General features: G+C 45.9%; 1 pseudogene; it reads left to right on the top strand.

The window, feature by feature from the left end:
* The first annotated feature begins 1,132 nt into the window (after nucleotides 1-1,132).
* Nucleotides 1,133-22,907, top strand: LOC122708516 (annotated as a pseudogene).
* Nucleotides 22,908-23,811: the final 904 nt, after the last annotated feature.

The following is a 23,811-nucleotide window of genomic DNA, read 5'->3' on the forward strand; positions in this document are numbered from 1 at the left end:
TTCTTTAGTTCCTCTTCATTCATTTTTCATTCATTCATTCATTCATTTTGCATTCCAAGGCCAAATTTGTCTCTTACTCCAGGTATCTCTTGACTTCCTACTTTTGCATACCAGGTCCCTATGATGAGAAGGACATCTTTTCTTTTCTTTTTTTTTTTTTTTTTTTGGTGTTAGTTCTACAAGGTCTTGTAGATCTTCATAGAACTGTTTAACTTCAGGTTTTTGGGCATTAGTGCTTGGGGCATAGACATAGATTACTGTGATGTTGAAAGGTTTGCCTTAGAATGAAAGCATGATCATTCTGTCATTTTTGAGACTGCACCCAAGTGCTGCATTTTGGAATCTTGTTGACTCTGAGGGCTACTCCATTTCCTCTAAGGGATTCTTGTCCACAGTAGTAGATATAATGGTCATCTGAATTAAATTTGACCACTCCCTTCCACTTTAGTTCACTGCTTCCTAAATTGTTGATGTTTACTCTTAGCATCTCCTATTTGACCATTTCCAATTTATGTTGATTCATGGACCTAACATTCCAGGTTCCTATACAATATTGTTCTTTACAGCATCAGATTTTACTTTCAATGCCAGACACATTTGCAACTGGGCACTGTTTGTGCTTTGGCTCAGCCTTTTCATTCCTTCTGAAGCTATTTGTCTGTTCTTCTCAGTAGCATATTGGACATCTACCAACCTGGGAGGTTCATCTTTCAATGTAATATGTTTTTGCTTTTTGATGGTCTTCATGGGGTTACCAAGGCAAAAATACTAATATGGTTTGCCATTTCCTTCTCCAGTGGACCACATTTAGTCAAAACTCTCCTCCATGACCTGTCCAGCTTGGTTGGTGTACTTGGCGTGGCTTATAGTTTCATTGAGTTAGATGAGGTTGTGGTCCATATGATCAGTTTGGTTAGTTTTCTGTGACTATGGATTTCATTCTGTCTGCCCTCTGATGAATAAGTATAAGAAGCTTGTGCAAGCTTCTTGATGGGAGGGACTCACTGTGGGGAAAACAGTCTTGTTCTGGTGGGCAAGGCCATGATTAATAAGTCTTTAATCCAATTTGATGCTGTGGGTGGCTATGTTCCCTCCCTGTAGTTTGGCCTGAGGCCATTCTATGGTAGGGGTAATGGTGACTTCCTCCAAAAGAACTTATGCCAGCACACTGCCCCTCCCAGCACTGTTGGAGACAAGTGCCCCTGACTTTGTGGAAGGCCACTGTCGACCCATGCCTCCGCCAGAAATTCCCAAACACTCACAGGCAAGTCTGGCTCAGTCTCTTATGGGGTCATTGCTCCCTTCTCCTGATTCTTGGTGTGCACAAGCTTTTGTTTGTGCCCTCCAAGAACCTGTTTCGCAGTCCTGTAGAAGTTCCCTCATCAAATTCTACTGATCATCAGAGTCAGATTCCCTGGGGATACTCAGTCCCTCTGCCAGATCCCCAAGATAGGAAGTCTGTTGTAGGGCCTAGAACTTTGGCAACAGTGTGAGAACTTGCTTGGTATAAATGTTCTCCAGTTGAAAAGAAATTATAAGTAAGTTTCATGATAGGGGTGTTAATTACCACTACAATAGAAGTCATACTGCGTGCGTGCTAAGTCGCTTCAGTTGTGTCTGACTCTTTGCGACGCCGTGGTCAGTAGCCTGCCAGGCTCCTCTACCCATGGGATTCTCCAGGCAAGAATACTGGAGTGGGTTGCCATTTCTTTCTCCAAGAAGTCATATTACAATATGTAAGCACATCAAGTTAATATGTTGCACATCTTGGGCTTCCCTGGTGACTCAGATGGGGTTCGATCCCTGGGTTGGGAAAACCCCCTGGAGGAGGGCATGGCAACCTACACCAGTATTCTAGCCTGGAGAATCCACATGGACAGAGGGCCTGGCGGGTTATAGTCCATGGAGTTGCAAAGAGTCACTCATGACTGAGCAACTAAGTACAGCACAATATGCTGTACATCTTAAATATCTACAATCCTGTATGTCAAGTATATTTCTATTAAAAAAAAAAAAAAAAAAGAAATGTTTGCATTCCAGGAACTAGAGTCCAAGTATGCTTGAATTTCTTTCATTATCTCTCAGGATCAAGGTAAAGAGACAATCTGGGCTAGCAATTCTGACCCAATATATCAGTTATTCTGCTAAACATTTTTTGCATGTTATATCATACAATGTGAAGGATTAAATAAAAATAAATTTGTATGTATCTTCTATCAATGGGGCAGAGCTTGGTTTTGTGCATTCATGATAGGGAAGGGACCTGTACTGGATATTCATCTCACAGTAGAGAATGAAGTCACATGAGGACATTGTAGAGAATGTAAGCAACAGGGTCAATTTGATAGTGGGATGTTTTCCTTGATGATTGCTGTCAACACTAGAGAATAACAAGCAATATATGCTATGGGGAATCTGGATAATATAATACCCATGCTCCTAGTTTTGAGGCCAGAATTCCTTTTTTGTACTACTGTTTCAGATCGCTTTGATACAGGACAGCTTATGGACTGCTAGAATAGTTTTTGAATGGGATATTCAGTATAAAAAATGGAAAAATATTTAATGCATCTATGATCAAAGAGCCAGCTCTAAAGAAAAAGATTAAACTACCAACAAATAAAGCAACTTATTAAAGATCAGGTTTTACAAATGTTATAGTTCCCAATAAGCTATGGGGAAGCTTCCCTGGTGGTCCAGTGGTTAAGACTCCACACTTGCAATGCAACAGATACTGGTTCCATTCTTGGTGAGGAGCTAGGATCCTGCCATACCTTGTTCCACGACCAAAAACAAAAGAAGCAAACCAATAACCTATAGGCTACAGGGACTTCAAACTGAGGATACACTGGGGAGAAGACTTTTTCTTCTTTTTGGCGCACCACATGCCTTATGGGATCTCAGTTCCCTGACCAGGAATTGAACCCAGGCCATGGCTGTGAAACCCAGAAATCCTAACCACTGGGATACCAGTGAACTCCCCCAAAGAGGTTTTTCTTTTGCTTCCCTTCAGGGTGTCAGACACAGCATTGACTCAAATCCTTGTAGTTAATGTTCATCCCTTGGGAACTCATGTGGCCATAGGGGGCAGAGTGGTACAGGCTCATTTGAATGGATGGTCAAGGAGGAAAGTGCATAAAATAATGAGAGATTAGGCTGGTTGGGCATGTGGTTTATTCTTTTATTTCATATCTCCAAGGTATACCTGTGCTGAAGACCACCTCTTTGGTGAGTTCTGAAACAGAACTCTGATTATGAAACGCAGGTAATGAGGTAATATTGGCCGCCAGGATCTTTGGCTTGAGAAGCCTAGGAGTCCATACAGACCCTGCCCCAAATCCACCCTCTCTTACCCCTTGGGATAACCTAATCATCTCTGGTCTTTGACCTTCTCCTTCGTTGGGGTTGAGCCAAAATTATACCTGGTAGAGAACTGATGTTTTCGAAAAGGTAGGAAGATAGTGGTTTGGGGTATATAGGAGTCTCTGGAAGAGTCATTTGTATCCAAAAAACTATGATCCTGCTTCAACTGGCTTGCAAGACCCTATGTTCTTCTGCATGAAGGGAAAGGAAATTCATCCTCATCAGAAGGCCACCTTTCCTGATACAGCCTGAAAGAAAAGTTCTGATTCTAGACTCAGGTGCTTTTCATCTGGACTTGGGGGCTGCTTATGTCTGAATATCTGTCCATAAGAGATGAGCTTTTAGTTAAACCAAGTGGCACATGCACTGAAGGTATTAATGACTAAACCAGGAAAGACATCTGAGCCAGAGGAGGTGACTTTTCATTTGGATCTCAGCTCTTAGCAGACAGGGGGAAAGTTTCAAGGAATACCTATATTCCTGAGGACTTGAGTACTTTGGGTAGTGAAGGGGAGGCAGATCACTATTTTCCCTAAGACTCAGAAAAATGGGAGATAATAGGATGTCAGTTTTAAGGAAACTAATGGGCATGAAAAGTAAAAGGATACAAGGTGCCCTCCCATTCTTGCTGACCAATGGAGAAGCCACGCCTAGCCTGGTGTGGAGAGTTGTTCTGAATTTGCACCTAGTTTTCAAGGACCAGAAGGAAGGTATAAATTGAACCCCCAAGATTTGGCCTCAAAGACATTGCCCTGTGCCTGACAGGCCAGGGGGGAAGCAGAGCTGGAATCTTACTTCTTTTGATGTTCATTCTCCTTTTTCCTACCTGTGTCATGGTTTTGGAATCAAAGAGCTCAGCACCCAGAACAGAGCAGAAGTGGGTCTCTGAATGCTCTGGCTGAAGGCCCTAATGCCAGACCTTCCCTGACAGTTCCCAGAGACCAAAACCAAAGGAACCTGCCTACTGCTGTTGGGCTGGACCTCACAGGCCTTCATGCCTTGTAGATGCCCTGCCTTAAGTCTGAAGAAAAAGTGAAAGACAGCAACAAAGACATCAACGGTTACTGGACAGGGCATCTCATATGTTGGAAACAGAATGTCCTAGAGCGATTTGCCACCGTTTACAGCAGGTAGGAAATGGCAGCAATTTTTGACATTGGGGGAGAAGTGTCAAAGTGTCAGTCTACCATTTTCAGGGGATCTGATGTCAGTTGGCTTATCTGTTACCATGGCAACTTGCAGCTAGGGCAGTAGCAGGCATGTAGGTGCTTAATTACTAATTAAGCCCTATATTTAAGAGGACTGGATAGTCCTGTGAGTGGAGCAAGGACTGGTCAAGCAGGGAGTTGTAGAAAGAGCTAGAGAACAACCATTGTGAATGGGCTGACCATACAGTCCATCCTTACACAACCTGCATACCCTTTAGTATCTTGGTCCACCCCTCTTCCACAGTATTTCTGGCCTCCAGTATATAAGGGTACACCACAATCAGATACCACAAATGCAACACAGACAACCACAGCTAGTGAATACTGATATTCTAAAAGGTAGGCAACCTTTCAGTTCAGTACAGTTCAGTCACTCAGTCGTATCCGACTGTTTGTGACCCCATGAATCGCAGCACACCAGGCCTCCCTGTCCATCACCAACTCCCAGAGTTTACTCAAACTCATGTCCATCGAATCGGTGATCCCATCCAGCCATCTCATCCTCTGTCATCCCCTTCTCCTCCTGCCCCCAATCCCTCCCAGTATCAGGGTCTTTTCCAATGAGTCAACTCTTCGCATGAGGTGGCCGAAGTATTGGAGTTTCAGCTACAGCATCAGTCCTTCCAATGAACATCCAGGACTGATCTCCTTTAGGATGGCCTGGTTGTATCTCCTTGCAGTCCAAGGGACTCTCAAGAGTCTTCTCCAACACCATAGTTCAAAAGCATCAATATTTTGGCACTCAGCTTTCTTTGGAGACAGGCATTTATCAGGTCAATTTTTCATGGAATTCCTGAGGACAACAACAGCATATCACTCTAGACACAGGCATCAGACCCATGTTGCCCTGTCTGCAAACAGTGCCCGTAGTTGCCCTGTCTGCAAACAGGCTCCCTCTGCTTAGACTAGACATGAAATGTAAGATGTCTAAGAGGCTCAATGCAGGGAATATCATGACCATTAAGTAAAATACAAGTAGTAACATCATTCTGACATAATAACACCCCTGACTATGATTGTTGTTCTGGGCCGCATTACCATTAAGTCTGTCCAACCTCAGTCCACAAAGCCAGGTCAAACACTGGAGAGGGCGTGTAACAGACCACAGGGTTAATATAATGGTGCCTTTCTCTAGTAGGAGGCCTAGACTAATTTCTTTGTCATTCTAGGTGGGCCCAGATGAAACTTGCGAGTCCCTTTCTAGTCCTAATCCCTGTAGGGCTGCAAATCCAAAGCACTAGGGACTTCCCTGCCAGTCCTAAAGCCATTTACAATATGTTCCCCTGGGGGTAGATCCTGTGACAAGGGCAAAGGTGAATTATTCTCCTGACCAGTAGTTGGCAATGATCTTGAGTGGTCAACAGTTGAGCTGCAATAATGTCAACTGGTTTGCCTCTTGGTTAACTCGGCAAAAGCCAGGGATGATTGCTCCTGGAATATTTAGTTACAAATTCATGTGACTCAAGTTAGCCTCCTGGTCCACAGGTTGAGAGAGTGGGTTTCCTGTTTCAGTTGTTAAGTAGTGCACTCATCCTTCTATTAGCCCAGCAGCAGCAGGGCTGTAGGGTAGGTGGAACACCAGTCTGTGGCACTTTTATTGGCCCATTCCTAAACTTCATAGCTGCTCAAGAGGGGTTTTTTGCATTGTTGAACAATTTAGATAGGCCTGCTGTTGTATCAGCTTCCACCTGTTGTAAAGCACTGTAGATCTGCCAAGCAGCTCCCAGCTCTTTCCTAGTGTCTTAGCAGTAATGCTGAGATGAGGAGAAAGAGAAGTGGGCACAGCAGGTGCTGGCTCTTGGACTCGGAAGAGGCATTCTGCTTTTGCAAGAGTTGTCGGTCATTGTGCATCTTGCTGGTCTTCTCTAGACCTTGGATTCCTGGACATCCGTGAAACACACACATTGACGCTGCCACTTTACTCACAGGGCTGCAGTGAGGTCCTGATGAGAGCTTGGGCTGAGGGTGCTGTAATGTGTGTTTCATGCCATGAACATCAGTGGCAGGTGCCCAGAACCCAGGTGGGGGTAAAATCGACTGAGTCAACAGGGCAAAAAATCACCTCTCTTTTCTCTAGATACTGGAACTAGAACTTCAGGTTACAGGGCAGGTGTAAAGAGCCAATGGTGGCCCAGGAACTCGAATTTGCCTGGACCTTCTGATCCCTAGAGAGAGCAACTGTGAGTGTCTCTATCATTGCCTCTCAATTTATTTTCCAGTGTCCAGTGAATATCTCCCTGCCTATGTGGCTGTTTTATCCTACTGGTGTTGAGGAAGACAGGGTCTGTGTAGATGTTCCAGTCTAGGAGGGTTAATGCTAGCAGTGGGAGAAAATGGGGTAATAAAGGATGCTCTTCACTCTGTTCCCTTTATTTGGTGGAAGATGTGTTTCCTGAACTGGGGGATGGGGGGAGGCGGGGGAGGTGAGTTGGATGTGACATCCACCAGATCTCTGATCCTATTGTCTGGAAGTCCCTGTGGAAAATGTAATTCATCATCCTTTTGGAAGGAAGCACTTCTCTGGCCTAGAGACCTCTTCTACCCCACTACCTCAGCCTGCCTGGTGACCCTCTAATTCCCTGCACAGATCCATCAGGCTTTCTTAGAGCCTCTACAAAGCCTATGAGCCCTTTCCATGGTCAAAACTTTACGTTTCTACCCGAGAGAAGAAAAAAAACAAAAAAACCCAGATAGGAGTGACCTATGTCCTATACCCACCGCTGATTTCACTTAGCTCTTGAGTCCCTGTCTGATGGTAACCGGAAGCTCTACTGGACAGCTCTTTCCTTCCCTGAAACCAGCCTTCTGCTAACTTCACCTGTCTATCATGTCCCTTCCTCCATTAGGCCCCTGTCCCATCTCCACACAGGATGTCTGGACAGGACTCTAGGTATGCCAGGGACTTTCCCCATAGAGCCCAGGAATGACAAATCCTGGTAAACAGAGTCATACACCCATCCTGTGCTCAGGACAGCCATCACCAAGCATTCAGGACCAGGGCTTCTTTCAGACAGCACTGCAGACCCCAGCACTAGTCTGTCCAGAACAGCAAGTGAGAGGAAGCCAGTCTGCATTGTCAGACCTAAGCCATCCACCTTACTGGTACAGAAAAGGGAGGAGGACCACGGAGGGAAGGATCCCTCCCAAGGGCACTCAGGGAGTCCCTCCAGATGTGGCAGATGGCCTCAGAGAGGAATTCTACATCTTGGTCACATTACACCTGGCAGGAATGACAAGCCCAAAAGGGGATGACACAGAGCATCTGAGAGTAGATTCATGCTGCTGGCAGACCAGGTCAGAGGTCCAACTGGTCCGCTCATGTCCTTCCTGGCCAGGCTTAATCCCATTTTCCCTTAACTGCTTTTGGAGCCCTGCTGCTCTTTTCCCCAGAGGATGGGAGAAGAGATGGGAGAAGGGCTTCTCCTGACCTCAAGGAGCTGGCCAGCCCTAATCCACATTCTCAGATTGAGCGCACCCCCTCTTTCTGTTCATCTGTCTAGGATATTCTTCTCCTCCTTCTCTCCATGCTGCTCCTGTTCACACAGTCCCAGAGTTCCCAGGGCAAAGAAATGGATATCGATTCTGAGTACTGACTGATCCCTGCACCAAGGCTATGTGTCTCCTGCCAGTGGTAGCCTTCGTTGTTGTGATGGACAAGATGGGAAAAGAGGCCCCCAGGGGGAGAAGGGAGATCCAGGTAGAGCTGGGACCATGGGCTTGTCCTGGTCAGAAGGGGTGGGCACTGGAATTGTAACAAACCCAGAAACTCTGAATCTTTTGCTGTGGAAGCCTTATAGATGCTCTTCTTCCTAAATGGGTGGGTTTCACCCAGGTTTTGAGCCCACCTAAAACACGGCTTTATTGGTTGGCAAAGACTGGCTGCCCTGAGCCTCCAGCTCCATCACCAGCTGTCCTGATTTCGCTCCTAGAATCTTCTGATTCCAACCATCCAACAAATGCTCAAATAGTGAGTAAAAGGCTGGAAGTTGGACTCCTGTACTCCAGAACTTAACTGCTGTCCATTTGGATTAACTGCTGCTTCTGCAGGTTGTTAAAGATTTTTAATATTTAATTAAGCTCTCAGACTGAAATTGAAGAAAGTAGGGAAAACCACTAGACCATTCAGGTATGACCTAAATCAAATCCCTTACAATTATACAGTGGAAGTGACAAATAGAGTCAAGGGATTAGATCTGATAGACAGAGTGCCTGAAGAACTATGAATGGATGTTCGTGACCTTGTATAGGAGGCAGTGATCAAGACCATCTCCAAGGAAAAGAAAGGCAAAATGCTTGTCTGAGGAGGCCTTACAAAGAGCTGAGAAAAGTAGAGAGGTGAAAGGCAAAGGAGAAAAGGAAAGATATACCCATTTGAATGCAGAGTTCCAAAGAATAGCAGGGAGAGATAAGAAAGCCATCCTCAGTGATCAGTGCAAAGAAATAGAGGAAAACAGTATGGGAAAGAGTAGAGATTTCGTCAAGAAAATTAGAGATACCAAGGGAATATTTCACACAAAGATGGGCATGATAAACAACAGAAATGGTATGAACCTAACAGAAGCAAAAGGTATTAAGAAGAGGTGGAAAGAATACACAGAAGAACTATACAAGAAGATCTGCATGACCCAGATAATCACCTTGGTGGGATCACTCACCTAGAGCCAGACATCCTGGAATGCAAAGTCAAGTGGGCCTTAGGAAGCATCACTATGAACAAAGCTAATGGATGTGATGGAATTCCAGTTGAGCTATTTCAAATCCTAAAAGATGATGCTGTGAGAGTGCTGCACTCAATGTGCCAGCAAACTTGGAAAACTCAGCAGTGGCCACAGGACTGGAAAAGGACAGTTTTCATTCTAATCCCAAAGAAAGGCAATGCCAAAGAATGTTTAAACTATCACATAATTGCACTCATCTCAAATGCTAGCAATGTAATGCTAAAAATTCTCTAAGCCAGGCTTCAACAGTACGTGAACTGTAAACTTCCAGATGTCTAAGCTGGATTTAGAAAAGGCAGAGGAACCAGAGATCAAATTGCCAACATCTATTGGATTATCGAAAAAGCACAAGTTCCAGAAAAGCATCTACTTGAGCTTTACTGACTATGACAAAGCGTTTGACCGTGTGGATCACAACAAACTGTGAAAAATTCTTAAAAAGATGGGATACCAGACCACCTCACTTGCCTCCTGAGAAATCTATATGCAGGTCAAGAAGCAACAGTTAGAACCAGACATAGAACGACAGTCTGGTTTCAAATCAGGAAAAGTGTACATCAAGGCTGTATATTGACACCCTGCTTATTTAACTTATATGCAGAGTATGTCATGTGAAATGGCAGGCTGGATGAAGCACAAGCAGGAAACAAGATTGCTGGGAGAAATATCAACAACCTCAGATATGCCACAACCTCAGATATACCCCCCTAATGGCAGAAAGTGTAGAGGAACTAAAGAGCCCCTTGATGAAAGTGAAAGAGGAGAGTGAAAAAGTTGGCTTAAAGCTCAATATTCAGAAAACTAAGACCATGGCATCTGGTCCCATCACTTCATGGCAAATAGATGGGGAAACAATGGAAACAGTGAGAGAATTTATTTTTCTGGGTTCCAAAATCACTGCAGATGGTGACCACAGCCATGAAATTAAAAGACTCTTGCCCCTTGGAAGAAAAGCTCTTACAAATCTAGACAGCATATTAAAAAGCAGAGACATTACTTTGCCAACAAAGGTCTGTCTAGCCAAGGCTATGGTTTTTCCAGTGGTCATGTATGGATGTGAGAGTTGGACTGTGAAGGAAGCTGAGCACCAAAGAATCGATGCTTTTGAACTGTGGTGTTGGAGAAGACTCTTGAGAGTCCCTTAGACAGCAAGGAGATCCAACTAGTCCATCCTAAAGGAAATCAGTCCTGAATATTCATTGGAAGGGCAATGCTGAAGCTGAAACTCCAATACTTTGGCCACCTGATGTGAAGAACTGGTTCATTTGAAAAGACACTAATGTGGGAAAGATTGAAGGCCGGAGGAGAAGGGGATGACAAAGGATGAGATGGCTGGATGGCATCACTGACTCGATGGCCATGAGTTTGAGTAAGCTCCGGGAGTTAGTGATGTATAGGGAATACTGGCGTGTTGCAGTTCATGGAGTTGCAAAGAGTTGGACATGACTGAGCGACTGAACTGAACTGAACTGAACTCCACAATGAGTAAGAAAAGATGAGGCACTGTGGCCCCATACTCAACCCTGAATAAAAGGATTTTCCCTCAATGCATTACAGAGAGAAAGAAAGGGACCTTATATTTCATAGTCCAGTCCTGTGCTTGGGAGTTCACTTGAGTAGTTTGTATAATCCCACTGAAAGTCTAACAAGTGATGCATTAATCTCATTTGATCAGGAAGAAAATTGTGATACAATGATGCTATGTGAAACCCAACCTAGAAGGTGCAAAGGACACAGGTTTCTTTTTCAGACACATCTGAGCATGTCTGATAGCTCTTTCTCCACAGCAGAGGCACCTAGGGCAAACTATTCAGTGTCTCTTAGTCTGTTTGCTCATCTATGGATGGACCACAGAGTGATAAGTAATTGAGCCAAGCCTTCACCTTTTTTTTTTTTTTTTTTTTTGGAGAGGCTTCAGGGTAAAGTTACGTCCTCTTGCTGTACCAATTAGGTGTATTTTCCTGAGCGTTCCTAAAATACAGCTTATGAAGGGAAGTGTCTGAGAAACACTGACCCATAGGAGAAGATCTAGATGTTACTGGCGAGAAGTGAGAATTCAATAAACCAACGAGTACGAGGGGAACACCATGGCACTGAACCAGGGTGTGGAGGGATCAACTGAGGTCTTTATCTTTTTTGGTTTGCATTTTAGCTGTAGAGGAAAGAAGCAAATAACATTTAAGCTGCAAAGAATACACAGTATCCCCAGGCTTTGTAGGATAAGTGACAAGTATCTCTCCTTTGCAGACAGAAATCATTCCCAGCATTAATGAACAGAGCCTTGATGAGGATGCCTAGAACTTAATTCAACAGTGGGGTGCTATTCAAGGTACCAGTTCCCTCTAGCTCCCAAAGGGTCCTGAATCGAATCCTGGGGCAGGGGGTGGGGTGGAGACGTTTCCTACAGTGGCCCCTCAGCTGCATAGATGCACCCCAGACCTCCCTTTCTTATTCCAAGCCTGGCCCTGGGTTGGTGCTTGGAGAGAAAACAGTGCACAGTTGGACCAAGGACCAGGCTCCACACTGGCTCCCCAGATCCAGGCACTGCTGTCTTCCAACTTCGACGGGTCTGGGAATTTCCTGGAGATCCAAGCATCCTCGGATGCTGACCAGTAGGGCTGGGTGGGGCCAGAGTCTTCACTGGGGACAACCTCCCCCACAGATTCTGACACACATGTTCCCAAGAACCTGATGTGAAGGACAAGATGGACCTGAGAGGAGAGACCCTTGAGCAGAGGTAGAGGGTGTGGCTGGGTCACTTGGGGATGCCCCAGACATGTCATGGAGGGCCAATAACATCTGGACCCTGCTTGGGGAGCTGTATTTCCAGGGATAATTCCTTCCTTACCCAGTGCCTCTGAGATTGCTGCCCAGAAGGATTCAGTGACAGAGTCCCTCCTGGGGTGCACATCTCCCATGGGAGTGAAACTCACGTCCCACAGCATCTCCCTACCTCGACCCCTGCTGATCTCTCTGAGCTCATTTCCTTCTCCTCCTCCCACACTTCCTGGGAACTGACCACACTGGCTCCTTGTTGGTCCCTAAACATGCTCAATCCTCCTGCCTCCCCATTGTCCTGTCCTTGCTCTGTCCATACACATGCCCACGGCTCACTCCTCACCCCTTTCAGAGCTTCACTCATAGACTCCCTCTCTGGCCATCCTATTTAGAAAGCACCCCTGCCAGTTCTCTAGGCTTCAACTTACCTCTGTAGCACTTATTCTGATCTGATGAATTACCATCTGTTGTATATTTTAATTTTTCTTATCTATTTCTACGTAGCCGAGTTTAAGCTCTGTGAGGAAACGATGTGGTTTTTGTCTGTTTTTTTCAGTAGTATAATCCCAGCATTTAGGACAGCACCTTGTACCTAGTAGAAGCTCAGTGAATACTTGTTGGAATAAAAGAATGTAAACGGCCAGGAGATGAGGCATTTTAGTACAGTTAAGCCCGGCCAAATTGCTGGTCCATAAAGCTTCACTTCAGGTGCCCGTAAGGTACAGGGCTAGGACTTCAGGGGATGTGAGAAGGCAAAAATGAGGGCTTGGGAGGCATGGTGATTGCTGCTTAGAAGGACGTTCCTTCCTCCACTTCCACCCATGGCCTCCACGGCTTGTGCACAAGGAAGGGCAACCTCTGATGCTCCCTTCCAAGGAGTGACTTGCTTCCCAGGTACTTGCTGCCATGCAGCCACGGGGGAGCCCAGGGATCTCTGCCTGAGCACAGTGCACTATGGTGTCTGGGACGCAGGGCTCAACCTCTGGGCTTCCGTACCTTACCTTGTGAAGATTGTAACTAAGAGCAGGACACAACGCGCAGCACAGAGGCCCTCAGCCACACATCAAATGCACCAGTCTCCCACCACGTATACATTCTTGGCCTAAGCAGGCCAGACCCTCTTACTCTGGGAAAATGGTTTCCAAATCTGAATTGTCACCTCTCCTCTCTAAGTCTCTCTAAATCCTCTTCCGCTTTAAAGCCCATTATATCATTGGCTCATTTTTTGATTGGGTCATTTATTTTTCTGGAATTGAGCTGCAGGAGTTGCTTGTATATTTTTGAGCTTAATCCTTTCTCTGTTTCTTCATTTGCTATTATTTTCTCCCATTCTGAAGGCTGTCTTTTCACCTTGCTTATAGTTTCCTTTGTTATGCAAAAGCTTTTAAGTTTCATTAGGTCCCATTTGTTTATTTTTGCTTTTATTTCCAATATTCTGGGAGGTGGGTCATAGAGGATCCCGCTGTGATTTATGTTGGAGAGTATTTTGCCTAAGTTCTCCTCTAGGAGTTTTATAGTTTCTGGTCTTACATTTAGATCTTTAATCCATTTTTGGTTTATTTTTGTGTATGGTGTTAGAGAGTGTTCTAGTTTCATTCTTTTACAAGTGGTTGACCAGTTTTCCCAGCACCACTTGTTAAAGAGGTTGTCTTTTTTCCATTGTATATTCTTGCCTCCTTTGTCAAAGATAAGGTGTCCATAAGTACGTGGATTTGTCTGTGGACTTTCTATTTTGTTCCATTGATCTATATTTCTGTCTTTGCGCCAGTACCATACTGTCTTGATGACTGTGGCTTTGTAGTACAGTCTGAAGTTAGGCAGGTTGATTCCTCCAGTTCCATTCTTCTTTCTCAAGATTGCTTTGGCTATCTGAGGTTTTTTGTATTTCCATACAAATTGTGAAATTATTTGTTGTAGTTCTGTGAAGAATACAGTTGGCAGCTTTATAGGGCTTGCATTGAATCTATAGATTGCTTTGGGTAGTATACTCATTTTCACAATATTGATTCTTCCAATCCATGAACATGGTATATACAAACACATGAAAAGATGCTCAACATCACTCATTATCAGAGAAATGCAAATCAAAACCTCAATGAAGTACCATTACACGCCAGTCAGATTGGCTGCTATCCAAAAGTCTACAAGCAATAATTGCTGGAGATGGTGTGGAGAATAGGGAACCCTCACACTGTTGGTGGGAATGCAAACTAGTACAGCCGCTATGGAGAACAGTATGGAGATTCCCTAAAAAACTGGAAATAGAACTGCCATATGACCCAGCAATCCCACTCCTGGACATACACACCAAGGAAACCAGATCTGAAAGAGACACGTGCACCCCAATGTTCATCGCAGCACTGTTTATAATAGCCAGGACATGGAAGCAACCTAGATGCCCATCAGCAGATGAATAGATAAGGAAGCTGTGGTACATATACACAATGGAATATCACTCGGCCATTAAAAATAATACATTTGAATCAGTTCTAATGAGATGGATAAAACTGGAGCCCATTATACAGAGTCAAGTAAGCCAGAAAGATGAACACCAATACAGTATACTAATGCATATATATGGAATTTAGAAAGATGGTAACGATAACCTTATATGCAAGACAGAAAAAGAGACACAGATGTACAGAAGACTTTTGGACTCTATTGGAGAAGGCGAGGGTGGGATAATCTGAGAGAACAGCATAGAAACATGTATATTATCAAGTGTGAAACAGATCGCCAGTCCACGTTGGATGCATGAGACATGTGTTCAGGGCTAGTGCACTGGGATGACCCAGAGGGATGGGATGGGGAGGGAGGTGGGAGGGGTGTTCAGGATGGGGAACACATGTAAATCCATGGCTGATTCATGTCAATGTATGGCAAAAACCACTACAATATTGTAAAGTAATTAGCCTCCAACTAATAAAAATAAATGGAAAAAAATAATAAAGCCCATTATACAGAGTGAAGTAAGCCAGAAAGATAAACACCAATACAGAATACTAACGCATATATGTGGAATTTAGAAAGATGGTAATGATAACACTATATGCAAGACAGAAAAAGAGACACAGATGTATAGAACAGACTTTTGGTTCTATGGGAGAAGGCGAGGGTGGGATGATCTGAGAGAATAACATCGAAACATATATATTATCAAGTGTGAAACAGGTCACCAGTCCAGGTTGGATGCATGAGAAAGGTGCTCAGGGCTGGTGCACTGGGATGACCCAGAGGGATGTGATGGGGAGGGAGGTGGGAGGGGCGTTCAGGATGGGGAACACATGTAAATCCATGGCTGATTCATGTCAATGTATGGCAAAAACAACTTCAATAATGTAAAGTAATTAGCCTCCAACTAATAAAAATAAATGGGGGAAAAAGAAATAAAGTCCTGTTTGCCCCAAATGTGTGTTCTCAGATTGAGGATGCTCTGATGGGATGAGGGACATCTCATGAACTGTTTCCTCACTCATTACCTGTGCATCGCAGTTTAAAACTTGGTGACAGATTCCTTGCAGACTAGGACCTGGTGCTAACATTTACATCCTGCTCAGTGCTAGGCAGAAAGCTATGTTCCACAGATAGTTTCTCAGTGAACAGAGAAATGAAATAATGAGGAAATGAACAAATAAGTGAACGCACAAGTTAGCAGCACCTGACAGATTTCTTCTGTTGTCTTTTTGCACGTGAATGCTTTACTCACAACAGCCAAAAAATGGAAACAACCCAAGTGTCTTTCAACATTTATCCATGGTGAATGATAAACAAAATGTTTTGTGTTCACACTATAGAACATTGCTCAACCATACAAAGGAATGAAGTACTGGGATGAGTCCCAAGAAGGTCACTCCGTGTTTAAAAAGCCAGACACCAAATTTCATTTTTTGTATGTATTTATATAAAATATTCAGAGTAGATCATTGAGACAGGAAGCAGAACAGTGGAAGCCAGGGCCTGGGAGAAGGCAGGGACAGAGTGATGAACAGGTGTGAGGTTTCCTCTGGGGTTGACGACATATTTTTGAGTTAAATAGAGGTGGTAGTAGCACAATGTTCTGAATGAGCAAAATGACACTGATTTGTATACTTTGAAAAAGCTGATTTTAGGGAATTCCATGGTGGCCCATTGGATGGGACTGAGCATTCTCACCGAGAGGCCCAGGGTTCAATCTCTGGTCAGGGAAAGAAGATTCTGCATGCCTTCTGACACAGCCAAAAAAATTTAAAACTTAATTTTCTATTTTGTGAATTTCATCTCAATGGATCAAGAATAACCAAATTCCCAGAATAGAGTGTAAAATTCTTAAAGAGGGGTAAATCTCATATAATTTCAGACTTAGGCAGCCTTTTGTGAAGTAACATGTCTTTTTAAAAATGTTTGGTCACTTTTCCAACATAAAAATAATATATGGTCACCAAAGATAAAAGTAAGAAAATCAAGATGACCTGAATTGTGCCACGTAGAAAGAACAACAGTGAGTACTTTTGTATATGCTGTTTTTATAGTTTTTCCAATACATATTACATGTGCACATGCATAATACATCCACAGGAGTGGATATATTTACAAAGAGAATCATATTGAATAGGTGTTTATAGCATACTTTTATCACTTAATGGTACATTATTATTTCTATTTTCTGTACTTTCAAGATCATGTTACATAGCTGTTCCTCTTCCTTTTATTAAAATATAAATGACCTAAAATATATTAGTATACAACATAATGATTTTATATTTGTATATATTGTGAAGTGATTGCACAATAAGACATGTCAAAAAGCATCAACACACATAGTTACAATTTGTGTGTGTGTGAGATGAGGACTTTTAAAATCTACTCCCTAAGCAACTTTTAAGCATGCAACCCAATATTATTAACTATAGTAACCTTGCTGTACATTGCATTCCTCGGACTCATTTATTTTACACCAGGAAGTTGGTGCCTTTTGATTACATTTATTCATTCTGCTCACTTCCCAACCCCCCCTCTAGCAACCATCAATCTGTTCTCTGCATCTATGTGTGTGTTGCTTTTGTTCATTTGTTTTTTAGATTCCAAATATAAGATCCTATGATACCTGTTATTTTTCTGTCTGACTTATTCCACTTATAACCATTTATAAGCCCTCAGGGTTTTGTCCATGTTGCTGCAGATTGCAAGATTTCATTACTTTTATGGCTGAATAATGTTCCACTGTATATACAAACTGCATTTTCTCCATCCATTCATCGATCCACAGATTCTTAGACTCTAGGCTGCCTCCATGTCTTGGCTCCTGTAAACGATGCTGCAATGAACTTGGGATTACAATATCTTTTTGAATTAGTGTTTTAATGTTCTTTGCTTAAATACTCAGAGGTGGAATTACTGGATAGTATAGTAGACCTATTTTTAATTTTTGAGCAACTTCATACTGTTCTCCATAGTGGTTGTATCAATTTACATTCCCACTGGGCTCAGTCACTCAGTCATATCTACTTCTTGCTACAACATGGACTATAGCCCATCAGGGCTCCTCTGTTCATGGGATTCTCCAAGCAAGAATGCTGGAGTGGGTAGCCATCCCCTTCTCCAGGGGATCTTCCAAACCCAGGGACTAAACTTGGGTCTCATGTATTACAGGCAAATTCTTTACCTTCTGAGCCAACAGGGAAGTCTACATTCCCACTAACAGTGCACAAAGATTCCCTTTTCTCCACATTCTCCAACACTCTTATTTGCTATCTTTCTCATCATAGCCATTCTAAAGTTATGCAATGACAGCTCATTGTGCTTTTGATTTATATTCCTCTGGTGATTAGTGTCAGGTGTCATTTCTGACATAAACCTTGGTTCTCAGAAGGTGGAGGCCAGGGAGTCCATGGTCAAGGCTAAAAGATGACAGACTTAACTGCCATAAATACTGTGGCCTTGGGGCGGGGGCAGATGCATTGTATGCAGTCAGGTGGGTCTTGTTTTGGATCTGCCTCCAACTCTGTAAGCCTGTTTCTTCACCTGTAAAATGGGGATGTGCACACGCATTTCCTCAATCACCAATGGACCAGTCAGGTGGAGGGGAGTGTCTACACCCTACAGAACCCTGAAAGAATGCCAGGGCCCTGAATCTGTGGGCAGCTGGCTCCTCCAGGGCCGGGGTCAGCTTTATGTCCATCTCTTCTACGTCACAGGTTCACCAGGACCTGCAGGATGAGCAGGAATGCCTGGACCAGCTGGCCCCATTGGGCCAAAAGGGGACAATGGCTCTGCTGGAGAACCTGGACCAAAGGGAGACACTGAACCATCTGGTGAGCAGCTGGGCTTGAAATGCAGGTATCTGCAGGTGGCGAGCTGCTGCTAGGACACGGCAGTAGGTGTGCACAGATTCCACCCCAGGAAGAGGAAGAAGGTCATTCTCAAGGTGGCATGGGGTTATTTCAGGGAAGGCTGGAGCTCCTGGGGAGGGTGGAGTGGGGGCAACATCTTTAGGAAGAGGCTGCCGGTCTGAGTTCTATTACAGCCCCATTTTTTATGCACTCCCACTTCCAAGGAGTTTCAGTGTCACTAACCAGGCTGGTCCTTTTCCCCAGGGCCTCCAGGCATGCCTGGTCCAGCTGGGATAGAGGGTCCTTCAGGGAGGCAGGGGAGCATGGGACCTCCAGGCACACCAGGCCCCAAAGTAAAGACTGGGCCCAAAGGTAGGAGGGTGGTATGTGGTGGGTGAGTGAGGGAGACCTGTGGGGTGACATGGGCAGCCCTGGTGGGGACCAAGGTACGTGTACAGTGCCTGGAAAAGCCTGGATCCTCTGTGCCTGGTAGCCCTGGCCTGGGCCTCACCCTCAACTCTCCCACACTGGCTGAATTTCCCTAATACTGTTCCTGGAAGAGGTCAGGTGGTCAGAAGCAGTCTCCCAGGTTGCTCTCTCACCTGGAGCTGTGGGTGACAAGCTACACTGCTGAGGAAATGGTACCTGCTGAGCGCACTCTCAGCCGTGTTTCTCCAATATGTTCCTTCCTCAGGAGGAGTGGGTGCCCCAGGCATTCAGGGCTCCCCAGGCCCCGCAGGTCTCAAAGGAGAGAGAGGTGCCCCTGGTGAGCTGGGAACCCCTAGAAGTGCTGGCACAGAAGGTGAGCACTGGTCATGGGCTGGGCTCACATTCCTTGTGCCCACCACCACCAGCCACCAGGTCAGAGCTGGCATTCCAGGACAAGAGCCAGTGTTGGGCTCTGGGAACTGTCTATCTCTCGGGAGAGGATGGTGCATGTAGCATAGACTGTCTGTATCCAGGGAAGGCTGGTTGTTGGGTTATTCGACAGTGTATGAAGAGGATGCAAGGAGAGCTTCCAGGCACAGAGGGATATTTGTATGTAGGAGGGTGTACTGCTGAGGGATATGACAGTCCATGTATTGGGGGAGGTAAAAATGCTGGAAAATGTGCCCAGAACACGTGCAATGATTCTTTTCTGGTCCCAGGGCCTGCTGGAGCCATCAGTCCACAGAGACCTTCAAGTGCTATGGGCCCACCAGGACTAAAGGGGGACAGAGGTGATCTTGGAGAAAAAGGAGCAAAGGGAGAGACTGCAGTCCTAGGTAAGGAAGCCCTGGAGACCCCCACTAGGGTGTGCGGTAGGGAGTAGACCTTCTTCAGCTCAGTCCCTCTTCTCAGGCATCCCCCTTAGTTACAGGTGGGAGTGGAAGCAGGAAAGAATAACAGATGAAAGTGAAGCGGACCCTGGTCTTAGCCTCTATGACTCACTGCAGAATAACCTCAGCAGTTTTTCCTTCTGATCTTTGGGACAAGCAAAGCTCCCTTCCCAATTCATCAGATAACCTTGAACTTCAAATAATCATGCCGCCCACCCCCCAGACACACACACACACTCAAAAGGAAGTCATATCAGATTCCTAGAGTTTGGAATTAAAATGTCATCCGGTACAGTGTCAGTGAGGTACAGGGATCTGACGAGGGAACACTATTCACAAGAGAACCACAGGAAATCCCGTGGGCAGCAGAGGCCGGCTATGTCAGCAGAGGTGGGCCTCCTATGGTTCTCTCCCAATTCCTTCCCCACCCCCAATATGCGTTGCACCTGGACACCCTCCCCTGAGGCCTGAGCTCTGAGTGACCCCAGGCTATACTGGACCCATCTTCACTCAGCCTCTCTCTTCTGCAAACATCAGTGCTCTCAGGCATCAGTTTGTGATCTTAGAGGGACAGCTACAACGCCTCCAGAATGTCTCCTTTCAGTGTGAGAAAGGTGAGTTCTAGACCTGACCCTGAGCCAGGCCCTGATCGTGGGCCTCAGACTGGGTCTGGGGTTGGCTTGGAGTTTGCGGGGCTGGGTCTAAATTGGACTTGCTGGGACCATGACTGGGACTGGACCTGGCCCTGGGGCAGGAGCGGGGCTAAGGACGGGGCTGGGACAGAACCGTGCCTCACATGCTCTGGGAGCTCAAGCAGATGCACGAGACAAGGAAGAGGATGCAGTCCATGCCACTAGTTCAGCAGACCTTCACCCCAGCCTACTCTAGGCAGGTTTCTATGACCGAAAAGGGGACACCCAACCCAGGATGCATTTCTTCCCTCTGTGGGGCCAGGTATGCAAATGCCCAGAGAAGCAGCCACACAGCCCAGGACAGCAGAGAATCCAGATCTTGTCCTAAGAGTGGGGGTGGGATGCTTCATGTGGGGTTCAAGGCTGCCGGGGTCCTGACCTTGGTGCGTGGCCACCAAGTATCTCACCTTAAAGATGACCTTAAGTCTGGCAGGAGCAGACTGCCTCCAATATTTGGCCAGGGCTGGACTGTTCCTGCATCTCCTTGGGTATTTAAAGCAGAGATTCTTCCCTAAGCCTGGATTCTAAGCTGGCAGAGGCCTCCTGGAGCACACACCTGAGTGCCCTGTGCCCTGGGACTGTATACCAACTCTCCCTCCCCCTTCTCTGCTCTCCCTGATGACAGTTTTGAATGCGCATCACTTATCAAACCTTGTTGATCCAAAAAAGGAAGAGTTTTCTGAAGGAGCAGAGCATAAAGGGGCCTGATTGGGTGAGACAAAGGGTTGGCCCCTAAGGACTCAAGTCAACTAAGTACTGAAGTAGCAGGATGAGAATTTCCAGCAGTTTGTCTTCCTCCTTGCACAAGCATATCTGGACACCTATTTACTCCTTCATATGCAGACTGAAACAAACAAAGGAGATCTTAGGCATATGTGTGGGCCACACATGTGTACCTAAACACCGTAACTCAGTTGACAGCATCTACATACGTGAATACACATGCACACATATGCACACACATCATGATGGACCTTGAGTTGACCATGTACCTTCAGATGGACACACAGATATATTCACGCATGCACATGCACACCTACCCAGATGCATGAGATATAACCAATTATGGCACTTGAGCTTGCACTGACCTTGTCCAGGGCTGTCTGGGTGCCATCCTGACTCCATGGAAAATCTGGTCTCTGACTGCTTGTTGAAGCTACTCAGAGGGAAAGGTCAGTGGGTCAGGCTGCAACCTGGGTTCCAAACCAGTCCCGTGAGAGCCCTCTTAGGATAGCTGAAGATTTCCATGCACAACTCTGGAAGTCAGAGGGGTATGGATGGGATGGAATAAAAAGAGATACATAACATGTCACATAGGGGATACTGTTATGTAGTGTATCTCTACCTTAGAAATAGGGATGGGGACTCTGAAAAGGGAAGTGATTTTCCCTTGTCACCTGGACTGTCATTGCCAAGGTGGAGCTGAACACATGACTTTCTGAGGCCCAGACAGGGCTCTCCAAAGCTGATCCCACCCTGCCCTCCCACCCCCACATAGAGCTCTCCGATGCCGTCATCCCCTGCTCAGTGGTCCAGGGAGGCTGACTGGCTGTAGCATCACCTGCAAGCATACGGAAGCCAACACTGGACTGCCCCAGTGCCGAGATCAGCACTTGGCTGCTCTCTCTGTCCTCCCTTTCTCCTCACCCCTTCACACAGCACAGAAGCGCTAAGACAACTCCACACGCCCGGTCATCATGCACGGGTGAGAGTGAGCTGCCTGCTTGGTGTTTTCCACACTCTCAGGAGCTGCCTTGGACTATATGGTGTCATTTCCCTGCCAAAGCCCTAAGTATTTACACATTAATTAAAAACCCGGTTCTGGCATACAACAGTGGGAAAAAGAGAAAGTGCACATGGGAGCTTTGGTGTCACGTCCAGCAAGGTCTGATCCTCATCTACATTTGACAATTGGGCAACTTTGGGCCTCTGAAGTAAGCACCTGAGTTCTGGGGCCTCACCTGTACCTGGAGACCACAGCACCACTCACAGGGCACATCGTGGAGCCAGGACTGCTCTGAACCAAGTGCCTCACTTTCTTCCTATCTAGTACCTGGATTGGAGGCTGCAGACTCCAGTTGAAGCACAAGGTCTAGGTGCTGCCACATCCCCAACCTGACTCTCCTCTTCCCCTAGCAGTGCTCTTCCCTGAGGGCCGGAGTGTCAGGGAGAAGATCTTCAAGACAGCAGGCTCTGAAAAAACGTTTCAGGATGCCCAGCAGATCTGCACACAGGCCAGGGGACAGTTGCCCTCCCCACATTCTACAGATGAGAACGAGGCCCTGACTCAGCTGGCCACAGCCCAGAACAAGGCTGCTTTCCTGAGCATGACCGACACCAGGAAGGAGCGTACTTTCATCTACCCCACAGGGGAGCCCCTGGTCTGTTCTAGCTGGGCCCCCATGAGCCCAACAACAGGGTCACTGACAAAGGCCCGGAGAGCTGCATAGAGATCTATTGGGATGGCAACTGGAGCAACAGAGCCTGTGCTGAGATGCGCCTCATGATATGTGAGTCCTGAGCCCCCCGGGGAGGAACGGGGCAATGCCAGGGCTGTGTGCTGCCAGAATTCCAATAAAAAGGTGACCCTTGACTTCATGACTTCTCCACTGAGCCATGAGGTAAGGCCAGAAGGCAGGCCTTCTCTGGAACTCCTCCATCAGAATAAAGTTCGAAACCGACTTCACACCTGGAAGGCTTGTCACAACAAAAATGGGCAGGGGGCAGCCTGCTGACTTAGGGGCAAGGGCTAAAAGGAGATCTCCAAGATGCCCCTGTTGCAAAATCCAGTGTCTCCTCAACAAGACGGGTGTCTAGCCCTCCACCTCTGCCAAACATGGGCTGCATTTGACCCCACTGGTCACTGCCTCCTCCTTGCCTTTCATCTCCTGCCTTCAATCTTCTTCTCCTTCAGTCTTTTTCTCTCACCTCTCCTCCTCTCCTGACACTCCACAGAGGGGAGCAGGAGCCTCAGGTTCGGCTCCCTTCTCTCCATGCACTCACTCTAGTCTTGCGCTCATTCTCTCCCATAGTTTCAAATTCCTTCTATTGAGGCCTCCCCCAGGTAGAGCCCTGTTTGGACCTCTCTCCAAACCCCAGAATCCTCTCACCAATGCAATCTGTAGCCTTGGGGCTTGAAGGTCATGGCTTCCCTTTGCTGGAAGGGAGGTACTAGCCTCTCTGGCCATATTGAGTGGCCTTACACCCAGTAGAATTTCCTCACCCTTGACCTTGACCACCCAGGAGCTCTCTTCCCGTGACAGTGTGACTGTGGATGGCTCATCAGAGAATGTACCATCTGCACAATTTTAATCCCTTCTAAAGTTTCAGGCAGAGAGGGTGTCCAGCCATGTTCAGATTCATCCCCCAACCTCTTCCTGCCTTGAAGTACAAGGGATGTTCATCTTCACTCTACCTCAGGGATA

Source organism: Cervus elaphus, chromosome 15 (assembly GCF_910594005.1).
Source record: "Cervus elaphus chromosome 15, mCerEla1.1, whole genome shotgun sequence".
In the NCBI taxonomy this organism is placed as follows: domain Eukaryota; kingdom Metazoa; phylum Chordata; class Mammalia; order Artiodactyla; family Cervidae; genus Cervus; species Cervus elaphus.